Below are 27,401 nucleotides of genomic sequence, written 5' to 3' on the forward strand. Positions count from 1 at the left end.
TTTTGGTAAATTACCCAGTCTCAGGTATGTTTTTATCAGCAGTGTGAAAATGGACTAATACAATGGCTAAATAGAAAACTGCACTGATTGTCCCCTTTCTCCACAAGGACACCAATTTAACATCTACCTACAAAACAAACAAACAAACAAACAAAAAAAACACCTTAGTAAAACCAAAAATCAGATGAGCATGCACAGTACCTGGTTTAAGTTCATATCACTGAAAGAGACAGAGAAGAGGGTAGAAAAGACAGTCTTAAATAACTGATGCCACCACTCCCTCATACCATGGAAGCAACCACATGATGCAGACAGATATTCTGTTCATTTGATTGGGATAGGGAGAGTGCAGTAATTGTAATAAATTGCATTGAACTCAGTGCTGCTGTGTTATAGCAGAAAGCAAAACTTGGTTGAACTTAGCTGACTTGCACCCATGGAGGGAATACTTAAAACAGTCCTAGCCAGAGGGGAATCACCAATCCCAGCAGTCAGAACTTGAGTTCCACCAAGTTTGCCACCACAGGCTAAAATCCTCTGGAGCCACAAATAAACTTCAAAGGCCATCTAGCCCACAAGAACTGCAACTCCTAGGTGAGTCCAAGTACTGAACTGGTCTCAGGTTTAGTGGACTTGTAGGGCATGCAACCTACTGAGTCACGAGCAGGGAAGCTGAGAAAGTGCTTTTGCCAACCTTCCACCAACTCCAGGCTGCACAGCTCACAGCTTCAAAAAAGACTCCTTAATTCTACTTGAGGAGAGAAAAAGGAAGAGTAAAAATGACTTCGTCTTGCATCTTAGACACCAGCTCAGCCACAGAAGGATAGGGCACCAGTCAGGGTTGTGGGGTTCCCTTTCCAGGACCTAGCTCACAGATAACATTTCTAGAAACACTCTGGGCCAGAAGAGAAACCACTGTCTCGAAGGGAAAAAATCCAGTTCTGGCATGAAGCATCACATACTGACTAAACAGCCCTTGAGCCCTGAAAACCAGTAGTAGTAACCAAGTAATATGCCATGAGCCTTCAGTGAGACTCTGAGACATGATGGCTTCAGATAAGACTCCACATTCCCAGGTGTGGTAGCTATGGGGAGAGACTCCTTCTGTTTCAGAAAAGCGGAAGAAAAAGTAAAGGAGACTTTGTCTTAAAACTTAGGTAGTAGCTTGGACACTGTGTGGTAGAACACCAAAGAGGATCTTAAGCTCTCCAAATATAAGACTTGGCTTTTGGATGGGATTTCTGGACATTTCCTTGTCCAGAGAAGAGTCTAGTGACCTGAAACGTGAGTCCCAAGACAGGTAGCAACCACCACAAGTTGACTGAAGAGCCCCTGTTTCTTAAGAAAACATTGGCGGTAAGCTGGCCATACTTGCCATTGGACTGTGGTGGTGATGGTCATGGGATGAAGCTCCTCCCCCTTTGGAAAGAGGAAGGAACATTGGGAAGGTCTGAATCCTGTGGTTTGATTGCCAGCTAAACCATAACAAAATAGAACACCAAGTAGACTTTAAGGCCTCTCACTCCACTCTCTGGCTCCCAGACAAACCTCTGTGTCCATTCAGGGTGTATGCGAACTTGGTTCCCTGAAGGGAAGAACATAAGCCTTCTGGCTTCACCACGTGCTGATTGTGGAGCCCCCAAGGCCTTGAGCAAACATAGGCGCCAGTCTAGTTGTAGTTATGGTGGGCCTTGGGTAAAATCTAGTACTCTGCTGGCTTCTGGTATGACTAAGCAAAGTCACAATGGTGGTGGCCACAGGGCTGCTTGTGTCACCCCACCCCAAGCTCCAGGCAGCTCAGAACAGAGAGAGAGACCATTTGTTTGGGATAAAATAAGGGAACAGGACAATAGTTTCAGCCTGGTAATCCCATGAATTCTCCATATTTATTAAGACATTCAAGGTAGTGTCTCTAGGAGTCTGAAATAACCAGAGCGTTATTGGGATTGAGGTGCCCCCTAAGGCAGATGCAGCTTAGGTCACAAGAATCAAGTCATTTTGAATACCTGGAAAGCCTTCCCAAGAAGGACAGGTATAAACAAACCCAGACTGTTAAAAAAAAAAAAAACAAAACAAAACAAAAAAACCCTAATTATTCAATGCCCAGACACAGACAAACATTCACAAGTATCAAGATAATAATGACCTCAGCAAATGAATTAAATAAACACCAGGAACCAATCCTGGAGAAACAGAGATACATGAACTTTCACACAGAGAATTCAAAATAGCTGTGTTAAGGAAAGTCAAATAAATTCAAGATAACACAAAAAAGAAATTCAGAATTCTATAAGATAAATTTAATAAAAATATGAAAATGATTTAAAAAATCAAACAGAATTTCTGGTGTCGAAAAATAAAATTCATATACTGAAGAATACATCAGAGAAAAAATAATTAGTGAGCTTGAAGACCGGCTACTTGAAAATAAACAGCCAGAAGAGACAAAAGAAAAAAATAAAATAAAACAATGAAGCATGGCTACAGATTTTTAAAAATAACCTCAAAAGAGCAAATCAAAGAGTTATTGGCCTTGAAAAGGAGGTAAAGAAAAAGACAAGGGTACAAAGGTTATTCAAAATTGTAATAGGAAAGAACATCCCAAACCTAGAAAAAGATATCAATATCCCCATACAAGAAGGTTATAGAACATTAAGCCAATTTAACCCAAAGACGACTACCTCAAGGCATCTAACAGTCAAACTCCCCAAGGCCAACAATAAAGAAAGGCTTCTAAAAACATCAAGAGAAAAAAAAATCAAATAATGGACAATGGAGTATCGATATGACTGGCAGCAGATTTTTCAGGCCGGGGCCTTTTAGGCCGGGAGACAATGGCATGGCATATTAAAAGTACTCTATACCAACTCGTCATCTAGCATTAGGTGTATCTCCCAATGCTATCCCTACCCCCCCACCACCCCACAACAGTCCCCAGAGTGTGATGTTCCCCTTCCTGTGTCCATGTGTTCTCATTGTTCAATTCCCACCTATGAGTGAGAATATGCGGTGTTTGGTTTTTTGTTCTTGCGATAGTTTACTGAGAATGATGATTTCCAATTTCATCCACGTCCCTACAAAGGACATGAACTCATCATTTTTTACCAGCATGGCACATGTATACATATGTAACTAACCTGCACATTGTGCACATGTACCCTAAAACTTAAAGTTAATAATAAATTTAAAAAAGAGAAAAAAAAGTACTCTACTATAGTAGTATATCTGGTGAAAGTATTTCTCAAACATGAAGGAGAAATAAAGACATTCTCAGACAAACAAAAGCTGAGGGATTTCATCAACGCCAGGACTGTCCTGCAAGAAATGCTAAAAGGAGTACTTCCATCAGAAAGAAAAAGACATTAATGAGCAACATGAAAACATCTGAAGGTAGAAAATTCACTAATAATAGTACACACAAATAAAAAATAATATCGTAGCACTGTAACTGTGTTGTGTAAACTACTTTTATTTTAGGTAGAAAGAATAAGCGATGTGACAATTAAAAATAATACTTAAAACAACTTTTCAAGACATAGACAATACAGTAAAATATAAATAGAAACAACACATGTTAAAATGTGGGAGGACAAAGTTAAAGTGTAGAGTTTTTATTATTTTTCTTCTACTTTGTATATACAAACAGTGTTAAGTGTCATCAGCTCAATATAATGGGTTATAAAATAGTATTTGCAAGTCTCATGGTAACCAAAAATCAGGTGCATAAAAATTAAAAGAAAAAATTAAATAATAATATCAGAAGAAACCACCTTCAATTAAAAAAAGGCAGAAGAGAAAGAAAGAGAAAGTAAGAAAGAAGGGAAGTCCAGTAATCAACCAGAAATCAAATAACAAAATGGTAGGATTAAGTCCTTACATATCAATAATAATGTTGAATGTAAATGGACTAAGCTATCAAATAAAAAGGCATGGGGATGCTGAGTGAATAAAAACAAGAACCAAGGATGTGTTCCCTACAAGAAACAGACTTCACCTATAAAGACACACAGAGACTGAAAATAAATGGAAGGAAAAGACATATTCCATGTCAATAGTAACCAGTAAAGAGGAGGAGTAGCTATACATATATCAGACAAAGTAGGTCTCAAGATAAAAACTTTAAGAAACAGAGAAGGTCACTGTATAAAGATAATGGGGATAATTAAGCAAGAAGGTACAACAATTATAAATATATATGCACTCAACATAGGAGCACAAAGATATATAAAGCAAATATTAGAATTGAAGAGAAAAATATAATCTCATACAATAATAGCTGGAGACTTCAACACTTCACTTTCAGCATTGGACAGATCTTCCAAACAGAAAATAAATGAAGAATTTTATATGCAGTACAGAACAAATAGACCTAAAAGATATTTACAAATTATTTCATCCAATAGCTATAGAATGCACATTCTTTTCCTCAGTACGTGGATCATTCTCAAGGATAGATCATAAGATATGCCACAAAACAAGACTTAAAACATTCAAAAAAATAATATCAAGTATCATCTGTAATCACAAAGGAATAAAATTAGAAATCAATAACCAGAGAAATTTTGAAAACTATACATATACATGAAAGTTTAACAACATGCTTGTAAATGACCAGTGGGTCAATGAAGAAATTAAGAAGGAAATTTAAAAATTTCTTGAAATGATTGATAAAGGAAACACAACATACCAAAATCTGTGGGATACAGTGAAAGTAGTACTAAGAGGGAAAAATTTAAATGAAGGAAATAACACAAAAGGTCAGTGAAACAAAAAGTTGATTTTTTTTAAAGATAAACAAAATTGAGGAAAGTTTATCCTGACTAACTACAAAAATAGTAAGACCACCCAAATAATAAAATCAGAGGTGAAAAAAGAGACATTAAAACTGATACTGCAGAAATTCAGAGGATTATTAGTGGCTACTATGAGCAACTATACGCCAATAAACTGGAAAATTTAGAGGAAATGGATAAGTTCCTAGACACATACCAACGACAAAGACTGAACCATGAAGAAATTTAAAATGTGAAGAGACCAATAACAATAAAAAGACTCCAAACAAAGAAAAGTCTGGGATCCAATGGCTTCTTTGCTGAATTTTACCAGGCATTTAAAGAATTCAATAACACCAATTCAACCCAAACTGTTTTGAAAAACAAAGGAGGAGGGAACACTTCCAAACTCATTGTATGAGTCCAGCATTGCCCTGATATCAAAACCAGAGGAAGACACAGCGAAAAAAGAAAACTAGAAGCCAATGAATATCCCTGATGAATATTGAAGAAAAAATCCTCCACAAAGTACTAGCGGACTGGATTCAACAATACATTAGAAAAATCATCCATCATGATGAAGTGGGGTTTATCCTCAGGATGCAAGTATGGTTCAACATACAGAATCTAATCAATGTGATACATCATATAGTAGAATAAAGGACAGAAACCATATGATTATTTCAATTGATGTATTATAGAAAAAGTGTTTGATAATATTCAAAATTCACAATCCAAACTCTCAAAACACTTATTATAAAAGGAACATACCTAAACATAAATGAAAGCCATATATGACAGACACATAAGTAGTATCATTTGAAATGAGGAAAACCAGAAAACCTTTCCTCTAATATCTGCAACAAGACAAGGATATCCACTGTCACTACTGTTTTTCAACATGGTACTAGAAGACTTATATAGAGCAATAAGACAAGAGAAAGAAATAAAGAACATCCAAAATGGAGAGAAAGAAGTCAAATTATCCTTGTTTGCAGGTGATATGATCTTATATTTGGAAAAAACCTAAAGAATCCACCACGAAACTATTCCAACTGATAAATTCAGGAAATTCACAGTACACATTACTAATATACAAAATTAGTACCATTTCTACATGACAACAGCAAAAAAATCTGTGAAAGAAATCCAGAAGGTAATGCCATTTACAACAGCTACACATAAAATAAAATACCTAGGCATTCTTTTGACCAAATAAGTGAAAGATCTCTACAATAAAAATTATAAAATATTGATGCTAGAAAGTGAAGAAGAAACAAAAATGAAAAGATATTTCATCTTCATGGATAGGAGAATTCAATACTTTAAAAATGTCCATAATACCCAAAGCAATCAACAGATACAATGCAATTCCTGTAAAACTACCAATGACCTTCCTAACAAAAATAGAATAAATAATGTAAAAATATATATGGAGTAACAATGACACAGAATAGCCAAACCTATCCTAGGCAAAAAGAACAAAACTGGAGGAATCATGGTAACTGACTCTAAATTATACTACAGAGCTATCTATAGTAACCAAAACAGTATGGTACTGGCATGAGAAACAGACACATATATCAACTGAACAGAGGACATAATCCAGAGATAAGTCCATACATCTATAGTAAACTCAATTTTGACAAAGATGTCAAGAACATACATTGGAAAAGGGGAAGTATCTCCAATAAATGGTGCTGGGGAAACTGGCAGTCCATATGCAAATACTTAAACTACACGCCTGTCTCTCCCCATATATCAAAATAAAATAAAAATGGATTAAATACTTAAATCTAAGACTTCTTCTATGAAATAGATTGAGAAACTCTCCATGACATTGGACTGGGCAAATATTTCTTGAACAATATCTTGTGAGAACTGACAACCAAAACAAAAATGGACAAGTGGAATTACATTAAGTTAAAAGTCCTCTGCACAGTAAAGAAAATAATTAACAAAGTGAAGAGACACCCCACAGGATGGGAGTAAATATTTGCAAAATATTCATCTGACAAAGGATTAATAATTACATTATATAAGAAGCTCAAACAACTCTACAGAAAAAATATAATCCAATTTTAAAATGAAGAAAAGATCTGAATAGATATTTCTCAAAAAATACATGCAAATGTTAAACAGTTATATGCCAAGGTGCTCAATATCATTGATCATCAGAAAACTGCAAAGACTACAGTGAGATATTATCTTACCCCATATAAAATTACTCTTATCCAAAAGTCAGGCAATAACAAATGCAGGTAAGAATATGGAGAAAAGGGATCCCTTGTACATTGTTGGTAGGAATGCGAATTAGTACAACCATTATGGAGAACAATTTGGAAGTTCTTCAAAAGGTAAAGATAGAGGTACTATATGATTCAGCAATCTCACTGCTAGGTATATACTCAAAAGAAAGAAAATCAGTATCAAAGAGATATCTGCAGTCCCGTGTTTATGGGGGCATTATTAATAATAACCAAGATTTGGAAGCCATCTAAATGTCCATCAACAGATGAATCGATAAAAATTATACTATATTTACACAATGGAGTACTATTCAGCCACAAAAATAATTAGAACCTGTCATTTGTAACAACATGAATGGAACACGTGGTTATTATGTTAAGCGAAATAAGCCAGGCATAGAAAGGCAAACTTCATACTTTCTCACTTATTTTTTCATTTATTTATTTTATTTATTTTTCCATAAGTTATTGGGGTACAGGTGGTATTTGGTTATATGAATAAGTTCTTTAGTGGTGATTTGTGAGATTTTGGTGCACGCATCACCTGAGCAGTATTCCCTGCACCATATTTGTAGTCTTTTATCCCTTGCCCCCCTCCCACTCTACCCCCCAATTCCCCAAAGTCCATTGTATCATTCTTACACTTTTGTATCCTCATAGCTTATCTCCCACATATCAGTGAGAACATACAATGTTTGATCTTCCATTCCTGAGTTACTTCACTTAGAATAATAGTCTCCAGTCTCATCCAGTCACTGCAAATGCTGTTAATTCATACCTTTTTATGGCTGCGTAGTATTCCATTATATATATCACAGTTTCTTTATCCACTCATTGATTGATTGGCATTTGGGTTGGCTCCACAATTTTGCAATTGTAAATTGTGCTCCTATAAACATTCATGTGCAAGTATCTTTTTTGAATAATAACTTCTTTCCCTCTGGGTAGATACCCAGTAGTTGGATTGCTGGATCAAATGGTAGTTGTACTTTTAGTTCTTTAAGGAATCTCCATACTGATTTCTATAGTGGCTGTACTTGTTTACATTCCCACCAGCAGTGTAGAAGTGTTGATCATGATGGATTATATTTTTGATATGTTGATGGAATCAGTTAGCTTGTATTTTGTTAAGGATTTTAGCATCCATGTTCATTAAGGATTTCAGTCTGTAGTTTTGTTTTTTGGTTGTTTCCTTTTCTGGTTTTGGTATTAGGGTGATGCTGGCTTTATGGAATTAATTAGGGAGGTTTCCTTCTTTCTCTATCTTGTGGAATAGTGTCAAAATACTTGGTGCCAATTCTTCTTTGACTGTCTGGTAGAATTCTGCTGTGAATCTGTCTGCTCCTGGACATTTTTGTTGGTAATTTATTAATTACAATTTCAATCTCACTGCTTGTTATTGGTCTATTCAGGGTATCTAATTCTTCCCTATTTAAGGTAGGAGGGTTGTATTTTTTCCAGGAATTCATCCATCTCTTCTAGGTTTTCCAGTTTATTTGTGTAAAGGTGTTCATACTAGCCTTGAATGATCTTTTGTATTTCAGTGGTGTCAATTGTAATATCTCCTGTTTCATTTCTTAATGAGGTTACTTGGATTTTCTCTCTTCTTGGTTAATCTTGCTAATGGTCTATCAATTTTATTTATCTTTTCAAAGAACCAGCCTTTTGTTTTACTTATCTTTTGTATTTTTTGTTTGTTTGTTTCTATTTCATCTAGTTCTGCTGTGATCTTGGTTATTTCCTTTCTTCTGCTGGGTTTGGGTTTGGTTTGTTGTTCTTGTTTTTCTAGTTCCTTTGGGTGTGATCTTAGATTGTGCTCTTTCAGATTTTTTGATGTAGGCCTTTAGGACTATGAACTTTACTATTAGCACTGCCTTCGCTGTATCCCAGAGGTTTTTATAGGTTGTGTCACTAGTGTCATTCAGCTTGAAGAATTTTTTAATTTTCATCTTGATTTCATTTTTGAAATTTTCCATCTTGATTTCATTCAGAAGCAGGTTATTTAATTTCCATGTACTTGCATGGTTTTGGAGGTTCCTTTAGGAGTTGATTTCCAGTTTTATTCCACTGTGGTCTGAGAGAGTGCCTGATATAATTTCAATTTTCTTAAATTTATTAAGGCTCATTTTATGGCCCATCACATGGTCTGTCTTGGAGAAAGTTCCATGTGCTATTGAATCATGTGTATTCTGCAGTTTTTGGATGAAATGTTATGTATAAATATATCTGTTAAGTCCATTTGTTCCAAGGTATAGTTTAAATCCATTGTTTCTTTGTTGCCTTTCTTTCTTGATGACCTGTCTAGTGCTGTCAGTGGAGTATTGAAGTCCCCCACTATTATTGTGTTGCTGTCTATCTCATTTCTTAAGTCTATTAGTACTTGTTTTATACATTTGAGAGCTCCAGTGTTAGACGCATATATGTTTAGGATTCTGATATTTTCCTGCCGGACAGGCATTTTGCCATTATATAATGTCCATCTTTGTCTCTTTTAAATATTGTTGCTTTAAAGTTTGTTTTATCTGATATAAGAATAGCTGCGCCTGCTCACTTTTGGTGTCCATTTGCATGAAATGCCTTTTTCTACCTCTTTAAGTTTATGTGAGTTCTTATGTGTTAGATAAGTCTCCTGAAGGCAGCAGATATTTGGTTCATGAGTTCTTATCCATTCTGCATTTCTGTGTCTTTTAAGTGGAGCATTTAGGCCATTTACATTCAATGTTAGTATTGAAATGTGAGGTACCATTGCGTTAATCATGCTCTTTGTTGCCTGTGTACTTTTTTTTGTTTTGTTTTTGTTTTTTCTTTTTAACTTGTATTTTTGTTTTATAGGTCCTGTGTGATTTATGCTTTAAAGAGGTTCTGGTTTGATGGGTTTCCAGGATTTGTTTCAAGATTTAGAGCTCCTTTTCACAATTCTTGTAGTGGTGGCTTGGTAATGGCAAATTCTCAGATCATTTGTTTGTCTGAAAATGACTGTATCTTTCCTTCATGTATGATGCTTAGATTCGCTGGATACAAAATTCTTGGCTGATAATTGTTTTGCTTGAGGAGGTTGAAGATAGGGCCCAATCCCTTCTAGCTTATACAGTTTCTGCTGAGATATCTGCTGTTAATCTAATAGGTTACCCTTCATAGGTTACCTGGTGCTTCTGTCTCACAGCTCTTAAGATTCTTTCCTTTGTCTTAACTTTGGATAACCTGATGAAAATGTGTGTAGTTGAAGATCTTTTAGCAATGAATTTCCCAGGTGTTCTTTGTGCTTCTTGTATTTGCATGTCTAGGTCTGTAGCAAGGCCGGGCAAGTTTTCCTTGATTATTCCCCTAAATATGTTTTCCAAGCTTTTAGAATTGTTTTCTTCCTCAGGAACACTGATTATTCTTAGGTTTGGTAGTTTAACATAATCCCAGACTTCTTAGAGGCTTTGTTCATATTTTCTTATTCTTTTTTCTTTGTCTTTGTTGGATTGGGTTAATTCGAAGACCTTGTCTTTGAGCTCTGAATTTCTTTCTTCTACTTGATCAGTTCTATTGCTGAGACTTTACAGACCATTTTGCATTTCTAAAAGTGTGTCCAATGTTTCCTGAATTTTTGATTGTTTTTTCTTTATGCTATCTGTTTCCTTGAATATTTCTCCCTTCACTTCTTATATCATGTTTTGGATTTCCTTGCATTCGGCTTTGCCTTTCTCTGGTGCCTCCCTGATTAGCTTAATAACTAACGTCCTGAATTCTTTTTCAGGTAAATCAGGGATTTCTTCTTGGTTTGGATCCATTGCTGGTGAACTAGTGTGATTTTTGGGGGGTGTTGAAGAGCCTTGTTTTGTCATATTACTAGGGTTGTTTTTCTGGTTTCTTCTCATTTGGGTGGGCTCTGTCAGAGGGAGGGTCTAGGACTGAAGGCTATTGTTCAGAATTTTTGTCTCACAGAGTGTTCCCTTGATGTAGTACTCTCCCCCTTTTCCAGTGGATGTGGCTTCCTGTGAGCTAAGCTGCAGTGATTGTTGTCTCTCTTCTGGGTCTAGCCACCCAGAAAGTCTACCCAGCTCCGGGCTGGTACTGGGGGTTGTCTGCACAGAGTCCTGTGATGTGAACCATCTATGGGTCTCTCAGCTATGGATACCAGTTCCTGTTCTGGTGGAGGTGGCAGAGGGTGCAATGGACTCCGTGAGGGTCCTTAGCTTTGGTAGTTTAATGCTCTATTTTTGTGCTGGTTGGCCTCCTGTCAGTAGGTGGGGTTTTCCAGAAAGCATCAGTTGTAGTAGTGTGGACAGGGACTGGTGGTGGGCAGGGCCCTAGAACTCCCAAGATTAAATGCCTTTTTTCTTTTGCTACCAGGGTGGATAGGGAAGGACCATCAGGTGGGGGCAGGCTAGGCATGTCTGAGCTCAGACTCTCCTTGGGTGGGTCTTGCTATGGCTGCTGTAGGGGATGGGGATGAGATTCCCAGTTCACTGGAGTTGTGTACCTAGGAGGATTATGACTGCCTCTTCTGAGTCATGCTGGTTGTCAGGGAAGTGGGGGAAAGCTGGCAGTAACAGGCCTCATCCAGCTCCCAGGCAAACCGAAGGGCTGGTCTCACTCTCACTGTGCTTCTCCCAACAGCCCTGAGTCTGTTTCCAGACGGAGGGTGAGATGGGCTTAAAAATTTGCCTGAGGTTTTTCTGCCTCTCAGCTGTGAAGGAAAAGGGCTTTAGCTCTTCCCCGTGTCTGTGAAGTCTGCATGTTGGATTCCCACCCTCCTTCGAGTTCTGGCCAGGAGGCTTCTCGCCCTGTTCAAATTATTACACAGTTCAGCTAGAGAATTTTTTCTCCCTTTGGAGTTTTACCCCTGCTCCTCTGGCCATCCTCCTGATGGATCCCTGTGGTGTCAGGCAGGAATGGACTGCTTGAAGACCCAGCGAGCTCCCAGGGCCTTTCTGCTGCTTCTTCTACCCCTGTATTTCACTCGGCTTGGCTCTGTAACTTGACTTAGCTCCAGATAAAGTCAGAAACTTCTCCTGCAAATAGACCTTCAGCTTTTCCAGTGCGGGGGTGTGTTTGGGAGAGGAGGGTCTCCCTTTCCCACTTCCACAGTTGGGGCATTCGCAGTATTTGGGGTTTCTCCTGGGTCCTGCAGGAGCAGTCTGCTTACTTCAGAGGATCCTCCCAGGATTGCTGGTTTGTTTTAGGAGTTGATCTGGAATTAAACTTCACAATGCAAGCCTCCACATGCTACTCTGTCTAGAGCTGCAATCTAGTCCTGCCTCCCATCTGCCAGGATCCCTCAGTAATACCCTCACTTATTTTTGAGAGCTAAAAATCAAAACAATTAAACTCATGCAGATAGAGAGTAGAAGGATGGTTACCAGATGCTGGGAAGTGTAGTGGGAGATGAGGGAGGAAGTGGGGATCGGTATTTGGTATAAAAACATAGAAAGAATAAATAAGACTTAGTATTTGTCAGGACAACAGGGTGACTTAGTAAAAAATAATTTATTTGTACATTTTAAAAATAACTAAAAGAGTAAAACTGGATTGTTTGTAACATAAAGAATAAATGGTTGAGGTGATTAATACCTCATTTATCCTGATTTGATTATTACACATTGTATGCCTGTATCAAAATATCTCATGTACCACATGAGTATTAACTTACCTGGTCCCTACAAAAATAAAAGATAAATTAAAAATATAATTTTAGGTGTATAATAATACTATGTTTTCAAAAATAATATGTATTATTTCAAGGTATATATTTAAGTATTTGCAGATAGGATAAAAAATGAAGAAGGGCAATTGATGAATCAGCACTGGCCATATATTGCTAAAATTGGGTGGTGGCTATACACATAAAGGCTAATCATATCTTTCTATCTTTGTATATATTTGAAATTTTCTATACTAATGAATTTAGTAGAAATCCTCTGGGTAGTACAAAATAGATTTTCATTTTCTCCAGTGGGTTGCATCTTTTTAAAGACTATTTTTAAAAGCCTCTAATGGTGACACAGATTCCCACATAGCTCCAATAGTTTAATTTGTCTCTATTTTCCACTCCATTCTTTCCTCCACCACAGGGTCCTGGCTGTATTTTAACATTCCCCTGCAACGTCAAGGTCTGGAATTCTGTAGGGCAAGAAGGCTCTTCATAGTCCTCTTTTAGATAAGATTTGGTTCTTCTATGTTCTCTGAAGAAAAGCATGTAGAAGACAACCCACCTCTTCTATTGATCTTATTTATTTCCTATCATATTGTTGCTTTTCTGTATTATTTTGTTAGACCACTTCTCATCTATGTGCGCAGACGGGAAGGAAAGATATACATGAATGGAACATGAAACACTCATTTTTAAAGGTAGAAAATTACAGACACCCAGGGGAGTGAGTCAGATTATCTGGACCCAAATCCCAGTACCATGAATTACTAGCTTCATGACTTTGGCACATTTTTCTGTACTATAAAATGGAATTAATAAAAGTATCTGCCTAATATGATAATAGGATACATTATACATAGTATCCCATATTATATAGTATCCCAAGATAATGAAATAATGCATGTAAAGCACATGGCCTATATTAAACACTCAAAACATAGTAGCTATTATTACTATATCTTCACTGGCATTGTATCTTGCTATTTATCAATTGACAGGTGAAAAACTTTCTATTGTAATTTGTATCTCGTCAATTATTGGATTATTATTTATTTGTCTGATTTTTCTTCTGTGTATTTTTCATTCCAATCATTTATTCAATTTTGCTGATCAAGTAGTGTTTTTCTTGTTGAATAAGTAACCACTGAACAAAATAAGAAAGTAGTGAGGGTGTTTTTTATTTTTATTTAGTTTTTTTATTTAGTTTTTATTTTATTTTATTTTTTTAGCAGAAAGTGCAAGATTGACCTCAATTTATTCAAATTCAGAATTTGTAAGATGGGTCCAATGCTGAGATGGGGAAAGACCCAGAATCAAGCCTTAAGAAACTTCAACATATTTTTTCAGTCTTGACTATCAGAGTTATGCTAGAGTTGAAAAATGAACTGGAAGGTGCAGCCTTTTCAGAAACAGGCTAGCAGTTCCTGGAAAAGTTAAACATAAAGTTACCATATGACCCAGCAATTCCATTCCTAGTATCTACCTAAGGGAAATAAAAACATATATCCACAACAAAACTTGTACAAAAATTTTCATGGCAGCATTATACATAGTATCCCACAAGTGGAAACAACACAAATTTCCATCAGTTGATTATTGGAAAAAACAAAATGTGGTATATGTATAAAATATATCACCCTGCTTTTATGTTTCTAAATAATCTTTTCATTAAACTTTTTTCAGTTAAACCCTTTGAGTATGCCATTTACCTTTTCTTTGGACACTGATTGTTAGAGTGGGTTAAGAGTTTTGCACAATTGTCTTTATAATTTAAACAATTTTTTTTATTTCTGGTTAAATCGTATTTCTTATCCCTAAAACTTATATTGTATCTATTATTGTTAAATATTAATATCATTAATAACTTACTCAATTCCTTTAATATATATAAGCCTATTCAGATTATGTAATTTTTTTGGTGTGAGACATGGCAGATTGTGTCTTTCAAGAACTTTGTCCATTTCATGAAGATTATCAACTTTGTGTGCATAGAGCTGTTTAAGATATTCCTTTCAAAAATAAATTCTTTCTTTCTTTCTTTCTCTCTCTCTCTCTCCCTCTCTCTTTCTTTCTTTCTTTCTTTCTTTTTTCGACAGAGCCTCACTTCATCACCCTGGCTGGAGTGCAGTGGTGCAATCTCAGCTCACTACAACCCCTCTTCCCAGGTCCAAGGGATTCTTTTGCCTCAGCAACCTGAATAGCTGGGATTATAGGTGTATGCCACCACTCCTGGCTAATTTTTCTTGTGTTTTTAGTAAAGGCAGGGTTTCACCATATGGGCCAGACTGGTCTTGAACTCCCAAGTTCAAGGGATCCTCCCACCTCAGCCTCCCAATGTACTGGGATTACAGGTGTGAGCTACCGCTCCTGGTCACCTTTATAATATATATTTTTCTACCAAAAAACACATGTACTCATATGTTTATTGCAGCACTATTCACAATAACAAAGACATGAAATCAACCCAGATCCCCATCAACAGTGAGCTGGATAAAGAAACTGTAGTTAGGGGAGACCTGGGGAGAACCAAGAAAAGACATTGAGTTTGAGGCGGTGCTGAGATAGGATCATGAAGGAAGAGGTGAAGGGAATTCCTATAAGAGTGGCACTGTGTTGTTGCCCTCTGGTCCCCAAAGAGATTAGCGAGGGCTGCTGCCAGATATGCCTTTCCTTCGTGCCCAGGGAGCCTCAGGTAGTGGTTGGTACTGATAAATCCTTGAACTGTGATTTTGTGTTTGACCCCAGTAATGAACAGGAAGAAGTCTTCAATACAGCAGTAGCACCACTCATAAAAGGCATATTTAAGTGATATAATGCAACGGTCCTGGCCTATGGGCAGACTTGCTCTGGAAAAACACGTATTCAATGGGAGGTGCATACACTGCAGAGCAAGAGAAGGAATCAACAGTTGGGGTTATTCCTAGGGTAATACAACTGCTCTTCAAAGAAATTGATAAAAAGAGTGACTTGGAATTTACTCTGAACATGTCTTACTTAAAGATTTACAGTGAAGAAATTTTGGATCTTCTATGCCCTTCTTGTGAGAAAGCTCAAATAAATATATGGGACGATCCTAAGGTTATTGATTTCTAATTTTATTCCTTTGTGATTACAGATGATACTTCATATTATTTTATTTTTTTTAATGTTTTAAGTCTTGTTTTGTGGCATACCTTATGATCTATCCTTGAGAATGATCCATGTACTGAGGAAAAGAATGTGTACTCTATAGCATAAAGATTGTGATACTCACTGAGCAGACTGTTTTAGTTGCCTTGGATACTGTTTCCTATTTGGAGCAGGGCAACAACTTTAGGACTGTGGCCTCCACAGCTATGAACCCCCAGTCATCCCAATCTCATGCCATCTTTACAATCTCCATAGAGCAGAGAAAGAAAAGTGACAAGAATAGCAGCTTTCGCTCCAAGCTACATCTTGTAGACCTCGCTGGATCAGAAAGAGAGAAGAAAACCAAGGCTGAAGGGGATCATCTAAAAGAGGGTATTAATATTAACAGAGGCCTTCTATGCTTGGGAAATGTAATCAGTGCTCTTGGAGAAGACAAAAAGGGTGACTTTGTGTCCTACGGAGATTCCAAGTTGGCTCGACTGCTTCAAGGTTCTCTAAGTGGTAATAACCATACTCTTATAATAGGCTGTGTGAGTCCTGCTGGCTCCAATCTAGAGGAAACTAAATACCCTTCGCTATGCTGACAGAGCAAGAAAAACCAGGAACAAACCTGTTGTTAATATTGATCGCCAGATAGTTGAACTTAATCATCTAAAGCAACAGGTACAACAGCTACAAGTCTAGTTCCTACAAGCCCATGGAGGTACCCTGCCTGGATCTATAAATGTGTAACCATCAGAGAATCTACAATCCCTGATGGAGAATAAAAAATTAAGTCGTGGTCTGAGTGAGGCAGCTGGTCAGACAGCCCAAATGTTAGAGAGGATCATTTTGACAGAGCAAGTGAATGAAAAAATGAACGCTGCTGGGCGCGGTGGCCCACGCCTGTAATCCCAGCACTTTGGGAGGCCAAGGCGGGCGGATCACGAGGTCAGGAGATTGAGACCATCCTGCCTAACACGGTGAAACCCCTCTCTACTAAAAATACAAAAAATTAGCCGGGCGTGGTGGTGGCAGGCGCCTGTAGTCCCAGCTACTCGGGAGGCTGAAGCAGGAGAATGGCGTGAATCCGGGAGGCGGAGCTTGCAATGAGCCCAGATCGCGCCACTGCACTCCAGCCTGGGCGACAGAGCGAGACAACGTCTAAAAAAAAAAAAAAAAAAAAAAAAAAAAAAAAAAAAAAAAAAATTAACGCCAAGCTAGAAGAGCTAAGGCAGCATGCAGCCAGAAAACTGGATCTTCAAAAGCTAGTGGAGGCTTAGGAAGACCAGAAATGGAAAGAAAATGTAGAGATCCACTGCTCTCGTCAGAGCCAGGAGGCAGGAACGTTTAAGTCTGCTGAAGTTGCACCCACAGCTGCCCCTTTCCCCCAGGTGCTCTGTCCCAGGGAAATGGGAGTTTTGTCTATAAGCCCCTGACTGGGAATGCTGCCTTTCTTTCAGAGATGCCCTGCCCAGAGAGGAGGAACCTAGAGAGACAGTCTGGCTACAGTGGCTTTGCAGAGCTGTGTTGGGCTCCACCCTGTTCAAACCTCCCAGCGGCTTTGTTTACACTGTGAAGGGAAAACCACCTACTCAAGCCTCAGTAATGGTGGAGGCTCCTCCCTCCACCAAGCTCGAGCATCCTAGGTTGACTTCAGGCTGCCGTGCTGGCGGTGAGAATTTCAAGCCAGTGGATCTTAGCTTGCTGGGCTCTGTGGGGTGGGATCTACTGAGCTAGACCACTTGGCTCCCTGGCTTCAGCCCGTTTCCAGGGGAGTGAATGGTTCTGCCTTTCTGGTATTCCAAGTGTCACTGGGGTATGAAAAACAAAACAAAACAAAAAACCTCCTGCAGCTAGCTCGGTGCCTGCCCAAATGACTGCTTAGTTTTGTGCTTGCAACCCAGGGCCCTGGAGGTGTAGGCACCGGAGGGAATCTCCTGGTCTGAGGGTTGTAAAGACTGTGGGAAAAGCATAGTATGTGCGCTGGAATGCACTCTTCCTCATAGCACAGTCCCTCACGGCTTCCCTTGGCTAGGGAAGGGAGTTCCCCAAACCCTTGTGCTTCCCATGTGAGGCAGCACTCCACCCTGCTTCTGCTTGCCCTCCATGGGCTGCACCTACTGCCTAACCAGTCCCAATTAGATGAGCCAGGTACCTCAGATGAAAGTGCAGAAATCAGCCGCCTTCTGCATTGATCTTGCTGGGAGCTGCAGACTGGAGCTGTTCCTATTTGGCCATCTTGCCAGCCACCCAATGAATTATTTTTAAATGTTATGTAAGTAAATAAACCTTAGCCCACCTACAAAAAGAAAGAAAGAAAGAAAGAAACTGTAGTATGTATCACCATGGAATATTACACAGCCATAAAACAGAATGAAATCATGTTTTTTTGCAGAAACGCAGATGTAGTTGGAAGTCATTATCCTAAGAAAATTAATGCAGGAGAAGAAAACTGAATTCTACATGTTCTCACATAAAAGTGGGAGCTAAACATTGAGTACACGTAGATAAAAAGTTGGGAACAATAGACACTGGGGACTACTAGATGACAGAGGGATTGGGATGCCTGAGAATTTTTTTAAAAACTACCTACTGGGTACTATGCTCACTATCTGGGTGATGGGATCATTAATACCCCAAACCTCAGGGTCATGCAATATACTCTTGTAACTAACTTGCACATGTACCCCTTGAACCTAAAATGAAAGTTGAAAAAAAATTGCTTAGTATCATTTTAATCTCCATAGGATTTATAGTGATGTCTGCTTTTCATTTTAGATATTAGTAATTAGTGTTTTCTGTTTTCCTTTTTTTCCCAAATTCTAAAGTCTTTTTAATCTTCTGATATTTAAACTTTTTCAAGAGTGCCCATTAGTTTTTCTTTTAGGGTAGTTTTGTTTGATATGACTGGAGGTTGTAATTAATGGTATGCCAAATTTTCCATTCTTTGCAGGGATAGGTAAAGCACCAAAATTGTCTTAGCTATTTCTTGGTCGCCAGTTTGAGAGACAAACACTGTTATTTTTAACAGCCCAAACTCCTCTCAGCCCCAATATCCCGACATCTTTAGTGAGTTAGGATAATCCTAACCTAGAGGTATATATGCCTGTGAGATTCCTGGCCTGAAAGGAATAAATCATTTCACAGCATTCATAGGACAGAAAAATAAAAACTAGGGCTCCTACAGTAAACAAGTATTATTTCTGTTCAAAACCATCCTGCAAGCACAAAAATCAGCTGGCCCTAGAGTTTCATAACAGGTACACAGGTCACAGGCAGACAGGCGGGCAGGAACAGGAATTTCCCTGGGTGCATGCTACTTTGGTTCTGCCTCAGAGGCACTAGAAGTCTAGGCCCTGCATTAGCACTCTCTTTTTCTTTCTTAATTAGCCTGGCTAGAGGTTTTTCATTTGTATTAATCTATTCAAAGAACCACCTTTTGATCTGTTTATTTTCCCTATTGATTTCCTGTTTCCGAATGCATTGATTTTTGCTTTAATTTGTATTATTTCATTTTTTCTGCTCACTGATAATGTCCCTTGCTCTTAAGTCTGCTCTGCCTGAAATTAATAAAGCCATTCCCACTTTCATTTTTTTAAAACCACCTTATTAAGGTATGATTGACATATTAAAAGCTTTACACATTTAATGTATACATATTTTAAATTGGGACTATGTGTATACCTGTGTAACGATCACCACCAACACTCTAAACATATACATCATCTACCAAAGTTTCCGCCTGTCCCGTTTGTTATTAATACCTTTTTTCTTGTTTTTTAATGTTAAGAACATTTAATACAAGATCTATTTCTTTTAGCAATTTTAAGTGTTCAATAGAGTATTGTTAGCTATGGTCCCTATGCAATATAGTAGATCTCCAGAACCAATTTATCATGCATAACTGAAATTTTGACCCTCAAACTATCACCTTTCCATTTCTCCCTTACCTCGGTCTTTAGTAACCACCATTCTATTCTCTGTTTCTGTGAGTTTGACTAATTTACATACCACAAATAAGTAAAAGAATACAGTTTTTTTTCTGTGCCTTCTAGGTCCATTCATTTTGCAACAAATGACAGAATTTGCTTCTTTTTTAAGGTTGAATATTATTCATATATATATTATGTCACAATTTCTTATTTATTTGTCCATTGATGGGCATTTACATGTTTCTCATAGCTTGGCTATTGTAAATAATGCTGCAGTGAACATAGGAGTGCACATACTTCTTTGAAATTGTGGTTTAAATTATTTTGGATATGTACACCCAGAAGTGGGATTGCTAGATCATAAGGTATTTCTAGTTCTAATTTGTTGAGAAACCTGCATACTGTTTTTGATAATTGATGTATATATTTACATTTTCACCAAGAGTGTACAAGTTTTCTCCTTTCTCCACACCTGCAGAATAATTTATCCTTTGGCATTTTATAATAGCCATTCAAACAGATGTGAGGTAATACCTTATTGTGGTTTTGATTTGTATTTCCTGGGTTATTAGTGATATTGAGCAACTATTCATATACTTGGGCATTTGTATGTTTTCTTTGGAAGAATGTCTACTTAGGTCCTTTGCCCATTATTAAAATTGGGTGTACTTTAGCTGTTCCACAGTATGAGTTTCTTGGATATTTTGGATATTAACCCCTTATCAGATGCATGGTTTGCAAATATTTTCTCCCATTCCATAGGTTGCCTTTTTATTTTGTTGTTTCTTAGCTCTACAGAAGCTTTTTAGTTTGATGTATTCCCACTTGTTTATTTTTACATCTCTTGCTTTTGCTTTTTATGTCATATACGAAAATTATTATCAAAATCACTTTCTAGGAATTTTTCCACTTTTTTTTTTCTAGGACTTTTACAGATTCATGCCTTATTGTTGGGTCACGAATTCATTATGCATTGATTTTGTGTATAGGGAAGATAAGAGTCAAATTTTACCTGCTTTCATGTAGATAACCAGTATTTCCAACACCATTTATTGAAGTGACCATTCTTTGCCCACTTGTATTCTTTGCATCCTTGTCAAAAGTTAGCTGACTTTATATGTGAGGATTTATTTCAGGGTTCTTCATTCTGTTCTATTGGTCTACATGTCTGTTTTATGCCAGTGCCAGTACTGTTTTAATTACTATAAATACGTAATATAATTGAAATCAAGAAGTCTGTTGTCTTTACTTTGTTCTACTTACTCAAAATTGCTTTGCTTACAGGGTCTTTTCTGGTTTCATATAAATTTTTGGATAATTTATTCTATTTCTGTGGAAAAGGCCACTGGAATTTTGATAGGGATTGACTTGAATCTGTTGATTGCTTTGTGTAGTATGAACATTTTAGCAATTTTACTTCTTCAATTCCATAACATAAAAATATATTTCAATTTATTTGTGTCTACTTTATTGTCTTTCAATTGTTTTGTAGTTTTCAGTGTACACCTTTTTCATTTTCTTTATTAAATTTATATCTAACTATTTTTATCTTTTTTGATGATATTTTAGATGAGATTTTAGGTAAGATTGTTTCCCTATTTTTTTCTGATAAGCTGTTATTATATAGAAATGTAACAGATATGAGATTTTAGATAAGATTGTTTTCCTATATTTTTTTCTGATAAACTGTTAGTATATAGAAATGTAACAGATAATTGTAACTGATTATGTGTCCTGAAACATTACTGAGTTGATGTATTAGTTCTGACACTTTTTTGAGAAGTTTTTGGGGTTTTCAAAATGTAATATCTCATTATATGCAAATAAGACAGTTTTACTTTTTTCCATTCCTATATGTAAGACTTTTTTTGTTACCTAATTACACTGGCTAGGACTTCTAGTATTATGTTAATTAGAAGTGGTGAAGTGAGAATCCTTGCCTTGTTCGTGATCTTAGAGGAACAGTCTTCAATTTTTCATATTGTCTGTATTAGCTGCAGGTGGGTAATATATGGCCTTTATTATGTTGAGGTACATTTCTTATATACTTAATTGTTTGAGAGATTTTACCATGAAAGGATGTTGAGCTCACAAAATTTTTTTCTACATCTATTGAGATGATCATATGATTTTTATTTTTTATTCTGTTTATGTAGTGTATTGTTGTGGGACTTCTCCTTAGTTCAGCTAAAGACGGGGTCCTTGTCACAAGGCCACAAAAGATTAGGCTCCTAGGCAATTTGAAGGGTGAATAAGGCAGGGTTTTATTGGGTGAAAAGGGAAGTAAAGGGAAACAGGTACCCTCTGCAAAGGAGAGTCCCTGCTGGTCAGCTTCCTGCCTTGCAGTTTAATCCCAAGTTCCACACAGGAACAGGAGGGGCGAGGCTTCTCCCCGCTTCAAAGAATGAAAACTTCTGTGTCTCCACCCCAGTGTGCCCTCCTCCCAATGCACAGGCCAGCCGGAATTTTGTCAGGGAGCTTCCTGACCTGTCTGTCTCAGTATCATATTTATTATTTGCATGTGTTAAACATTCTTGCCTCCAAGGTATAAATTCACTTTTTCAAGGTATATAATTCCTATAAAGTCCTGCTGAAGTCAGTTTGTAGTATTTTGTTGAGGATTTTCTTATCTATGTACATCAGGAATAGTGGATTGTAATTTTCTTCTTATAGTGTCTGCTTTTGGTATCAGGGTAAAGTTGGCCTCATAGAATGAATTTGAAAGGGTTACATCCTCTCAAAGTTTTAGAAGAGTTTTAGAATTGCAAAAATTCTTAAAGTTTGGATGGAATTCCCCAGTGAATTCATCTAGCTCTAAACTTTTTTGCCAGGAGATTTTTGATAACTGATTTAATCTCCTTTCATGTTATCAGTCTATTCAGATTTTCTATGTCTTCGTGGTTCAGGCATGCTAGATTTTGTGTCTAGGATTCATCCACTTCTAGGTTATCCAATTTGTTGATATGTAATTGTTCATAGTAGTCTCATGATCCTTCATATTTCTCTGGTATCAGTTGTAATGCTTCCTCTTTCATTTATAAATTTATTTGTTTATATCTTTTCTCTCCCTTTTTACTCTAGCTAATATTCTATTGCTTTATCTTTTTAAAAAACAAGTCTTAATTTTGTGAATATTTTCTATTGTTTTTTCTGGTCTTTATTTAATTTGCTTCTTTTATCTTTATTATTTCCTTATGCTTACTGTGTGTACTAGTTGCTCTTTTTTTTATTTCCTGGCATTGTAAAGTGATTTTTTTTAAATTTCAGATTTTGCTATTTTCTTAATGTAGCCATTTATTGCTGAAAACTTCCTGCTGATAACTCCTTCTGCTGCATCCCATAAGCTTGGTATGTTGTATTTTCATTTTAACTTGTCCCAATGTTACCAGATATTGCCTCACAGTTCCAAGCTCTTGGCGTCTCACACAAACAATTGGATAAGATATACACAGATAGCAAAGCAAAGCAGCAAAAATTTATTAGGCACAATATTACACTCTCAGAGGGGGAGAACAGACTGACCTCTGTAGATTAGATCAGCCTTAGTTTGGTGTACTTTGGGTCTTTTTATGTGTTTTCTTTTTCCTCTCTCCCCAAGGGCTGACTAGCCAGTGTCTGCCTTTTTGACTGATAGGTGTGTTGCTTAGTTATTTAACTCCTGTGTGCTTGCACATTGCCTCCATCCCATAAGTTTAAGTACATGCATGATATGAAGTCCATAGGTGTGAGCTTTAATGAGCTGATTATTACACAGGGTCATGCTAAGGATATTTTTAATGCACATGACTATCCCTGAAGAGTTGCCCCTTACTTGTTTGGTCTGGATACTATTGGCCATGGGATCCTTGCTCGCTGCTTTATCTTACTTTTTGTTTTGGCTGCTTAACTTCTGCCTCTTACCTTGCTTCTTGCTCACCTGCCCCTTCACCTTGCTTCTGCCCTCTGCTTTTACTTCTTCTGCCCTTTATCCAACTTTTAATTCCCTTCACTATTCTCCTGCCTCATTTTCCCTATTCTCCTGCTTCACCAAGATATTATTTTATTACACTTGAAATTTTTATTTAACTCATTGGTTGTTTGTTAGTATGTTGCTTAATTTACACATATTTGCGAGTTTCCCAGTTTTCCTTTTGTTATTGATTTCTAATTTCATATCATTGTGGTTAGAAATGATACTTGATATGATTTTAACATTTTTACATTTGTTAGCACTTGTATTGTGGCCTAACATATGGTCTAATCTGGAAAATGTTCCATATATACTTGGGAAGAATTTGTATTCTGCTACTGTTGGACAGAAGGGTCTGTATATATCTGTTAGATCCATCATTTTATACTGATGTTCAAATTCTCTGTTTCCTTATTGATTTACTTTTGAGTGATCTATCCATTATTGAAAGGGGGTATTAAAGTCCCCTACAGTAATTGTATTGCTATGTATTTCTCCCTTCAGTTCTGTTAATATTTGCTTTATATATTTAGTTGCTCCAATATTGAAAGCATTTATAGTTACAATTGTAATATTCTGTTTATGACTTGACCCCTTTATCTTTGTATAATGACATTCTTGTTTTCTTCTGACAGTTTTTGACATAAACCTATTTTGTCTTTTATAAATATAGTCACCCCTGCTCTCTTTTGGTTGCAATTTTCATGGGATATTGTATTTTATCCCATCACTTTTAGCCTATGTGTGTCATTAAAGCTAAAGTGAGTTTCTTGTAGACAACACATGGTTGAATCTTGCCTTTGTTTTTCTTTTATCCATTCAGCCAATGTACATGTATTGATTGGATAATTTAACCAATTTACACTTAAGGTCATTGTTGATACATAGGACTTATTAATGCCATTTTGTTAATTTTTTACTGACTGTTTTGCAGTGCTTTGTTTCCTTCTTCATCTGCTGTTTTAATTTCTGATTTGTAGTGGCATGCATTGATTCCTTTATCTTTTTTTTTTCTTTTTTTATTTTTTGAGATGGAGTCTCGCTCTGTCGCCCAGGCTGGAGTGCAGTGGTGCCATCTTGGCTCACTGCAGGCTCCGCCTCCTGGGTTCATGCCATTCTCCTGTCTCAGCCTCCCGAGTAGCTGGGACTACAGGCGCCCGCCACCACACCCAACTAATTTTTTTTTATTTTTAGTAGAGACGGGGTTTCACCATGTATCCAGGATGGTCTCGATCTCCTAACCTCGTGATCCACCTGCCTCAGCCTCCCAAAGTTCTGGGATTACAGGTTTGAGCCACCGCGCCCAACCTATCTTTTTCTTTTGTGAATCAAATATAGGTATTTTGTTTGTGATTAACATGAGACTTGCATAAAGCATCTTATGATTATGATGTTCTGTTTTAACCTGATGGCATGTTAATTTTGTTTACAAAAATTAGTACTTTTGTCACCCTTCCCAATATTTTGTTATTGATGTGGAACTTTCTACCACTTTATTGTTTATACATTAATAACTTATTGTAGCTTTGGCTCTTTTTGATACTTTTGCCTTTTAACTTTTATACTGTTTAAAGTGATTTATATACCACCATTACAGTATTAGAGTAATCTACATTTGACTACATACTTATCTTTACCAGCAAGTTTTATATGTTCCTATGTTTTCTGTCAATTAATATTTTTAATTTTCATTTTTATTATATTTTATATTTTAATTTTCAAATTTTAATTCATATGGGTACATAGTGGGTATATATATGTATGTATGTATGTATGTATGTATAGAATATATGGGATATTTTGCTACAGGCATACAATGTCTAACAATCACATCAGGGTAAACAAGGTTTCCATTACCTCAAGCATTTATCCTTTGTGTTACAAACAATTCAATTATACACTTTTAGTTATTTTGAAATGTACAATTGAATTACTGTTGACTCAAATCATCCCATCGTACTATAAAATACTAGATCTTCTTCATTCTTTTCAACTATTTTTGTACCATTTAACCATACCTCCTTCCCCATGTCAGCCGCTCCACTACTTTTCTCAGTCTCTGGTAACCAGGAAGTGGCAAAAATGGAACCCTTATATACACTGCTGATAGGAACATAAATTAGTACAAACACTGTGTAGAATAATTTGGAGATTTCTCAAAAAACTAAAAAGAGAACTACCATATGATTCAGCAGTACCACTGTTGGGTATATACCCAAAAGAAAAATCGGTATATCAAAGAGATATCTGCACTTCCATGTTTGTTGCAGCACTGTTAACAATAGCCAAGATTTGGAAGCAACTTAAATGTCCATCAAAAGATAAATTAGTAAAGAAAATGTGGTGCTTACACAAAATGGAGTGCTCTTCATGTGGGATGGTTAATGAGTATAAAAAAAAATTAGAAAGAATAAATAAGACCTGGTGTTTGATACCACAACAGGGTGACTATAGTCAATAATAAATTAAAGGTATATTTTAAAATAACTGAAGGAGTATAATTGGATTGATTGTAACACAAAGAATAAATGCTTGAGGGTATTTATATCCCATTTTCCATGATGTGATTATTATGCACTGCATGCCTGTACCAAAACCTCTCATGTGCCCACTAAATATATACACCTACTATGTATCCATAAAAATATAAATATAAATGAACAAATAAATAAAACATTAAAAAATAAAAAAGAGCTACCGTATGATTCAGCAATACCATGGTTAGGTATAGACCCAAAAGAAAGGAAATCAGTTTATCAAAGAGATAGCCACACTCCCATGTTTATGGCAGCACTTCTCACAATAGTCATTTGGAAGCAGCCTAAGTCTCCATCAACAGCTGAATGGATAAAGAAATGTGGTATATATACACAACGGAGTACTATTCAACCATAAAAAAGCATGAGATCTTGGAGATGATGTCATTTGCAGCAACTTGGATGAAGCTGGAGGTCATTATACTAAGTGACATAGGCCCAGCACGGAAAGATAACATTCACATGTTCTTATTTATTTGTGGGAGCTAAAAATTAAAGCAATTGAATCCATTTTTATTTTAGTTTCAGGGGTTACATGTGCAGGATTGTTAAAAGCATATACTGTTTGATGCTGAGGTTTAGGCTTCTCCTGATCCTGTTACACAGCTAGTAAGCATAAATAGCATATTTTTCAGCCCTTGCTCCCCTCCTTCTCTTCTTTTGGAGTCTGCAGTGTCTATTTTCCCCAGGTTTATGCCCATGTGTACCCAAGATTTAGCTCTCACTTGTAAATAAGAACATGTAATATGTGATTTTTTTTTTGTTTCTGTATTTATTTGCTTAGAATAATGGACTCCAGCTACACCCACGCTACTGCAAAAGACATGATGTCATCTGGTTTTATGGCTGCATAGTATTTCGTGGTGTAAGCAAACCATATTTTATTTATCCAATTCTCTGTTGGTGGGCATCTAGGTTAATCCCATGTCATTGCTATTGTGAATAGTACTGCAATGAACATAGAAGTTAATGTGTCTTTTCATTAGAATGATTTTTTTTTCCTTTGCATATATACACAGTAATGAGATTGGGGGATCAATGGTGATTCTATTTTTAGTTCGTTGAGAAATATCCCAACTGCTCTCCCTAGTGGCTGAACTAATTTACATTCTCACCAACAGTGTGTAAGTTTTCCCTTTTCTTTGCAGCCTCACCAGCATCTGCTATTTTTTGAATTTTTAATAATGGCCATTCTGACTAGTGTGAGATAGTA

At 36.8% G+C, this 27,401-nt stretch overlaps 1 pseudogene; it reads left to right on the plus strand.

Moving 5' to 3' along the window:
* Positions 1 to 14,404: 14,404 nt before the first annotated feature.
* On the plus strand, positions 14,405 to 18,712 carry LOC100982250 (chromosome-associated kinesin KIF4A-like; annotated as a pseudogene).
* Positions 18,713 to 27,401: the final 8,689 nt, after the last annotated feature.

Source organism: Pan paniscus, chromosome X, assembly GCF_029289425.2.
Source record: "Pan paniscus chromosome X, NHGRI_mPanPan1-v2.0_pri, whole genome shotgun sequence".
In the NCBI taxonomy this organism is placed as follows: Eukaryota; Metazoa; Chordata; class Mammalia; order Primates; family Hominidae; genus Pan; species Pan paniscus.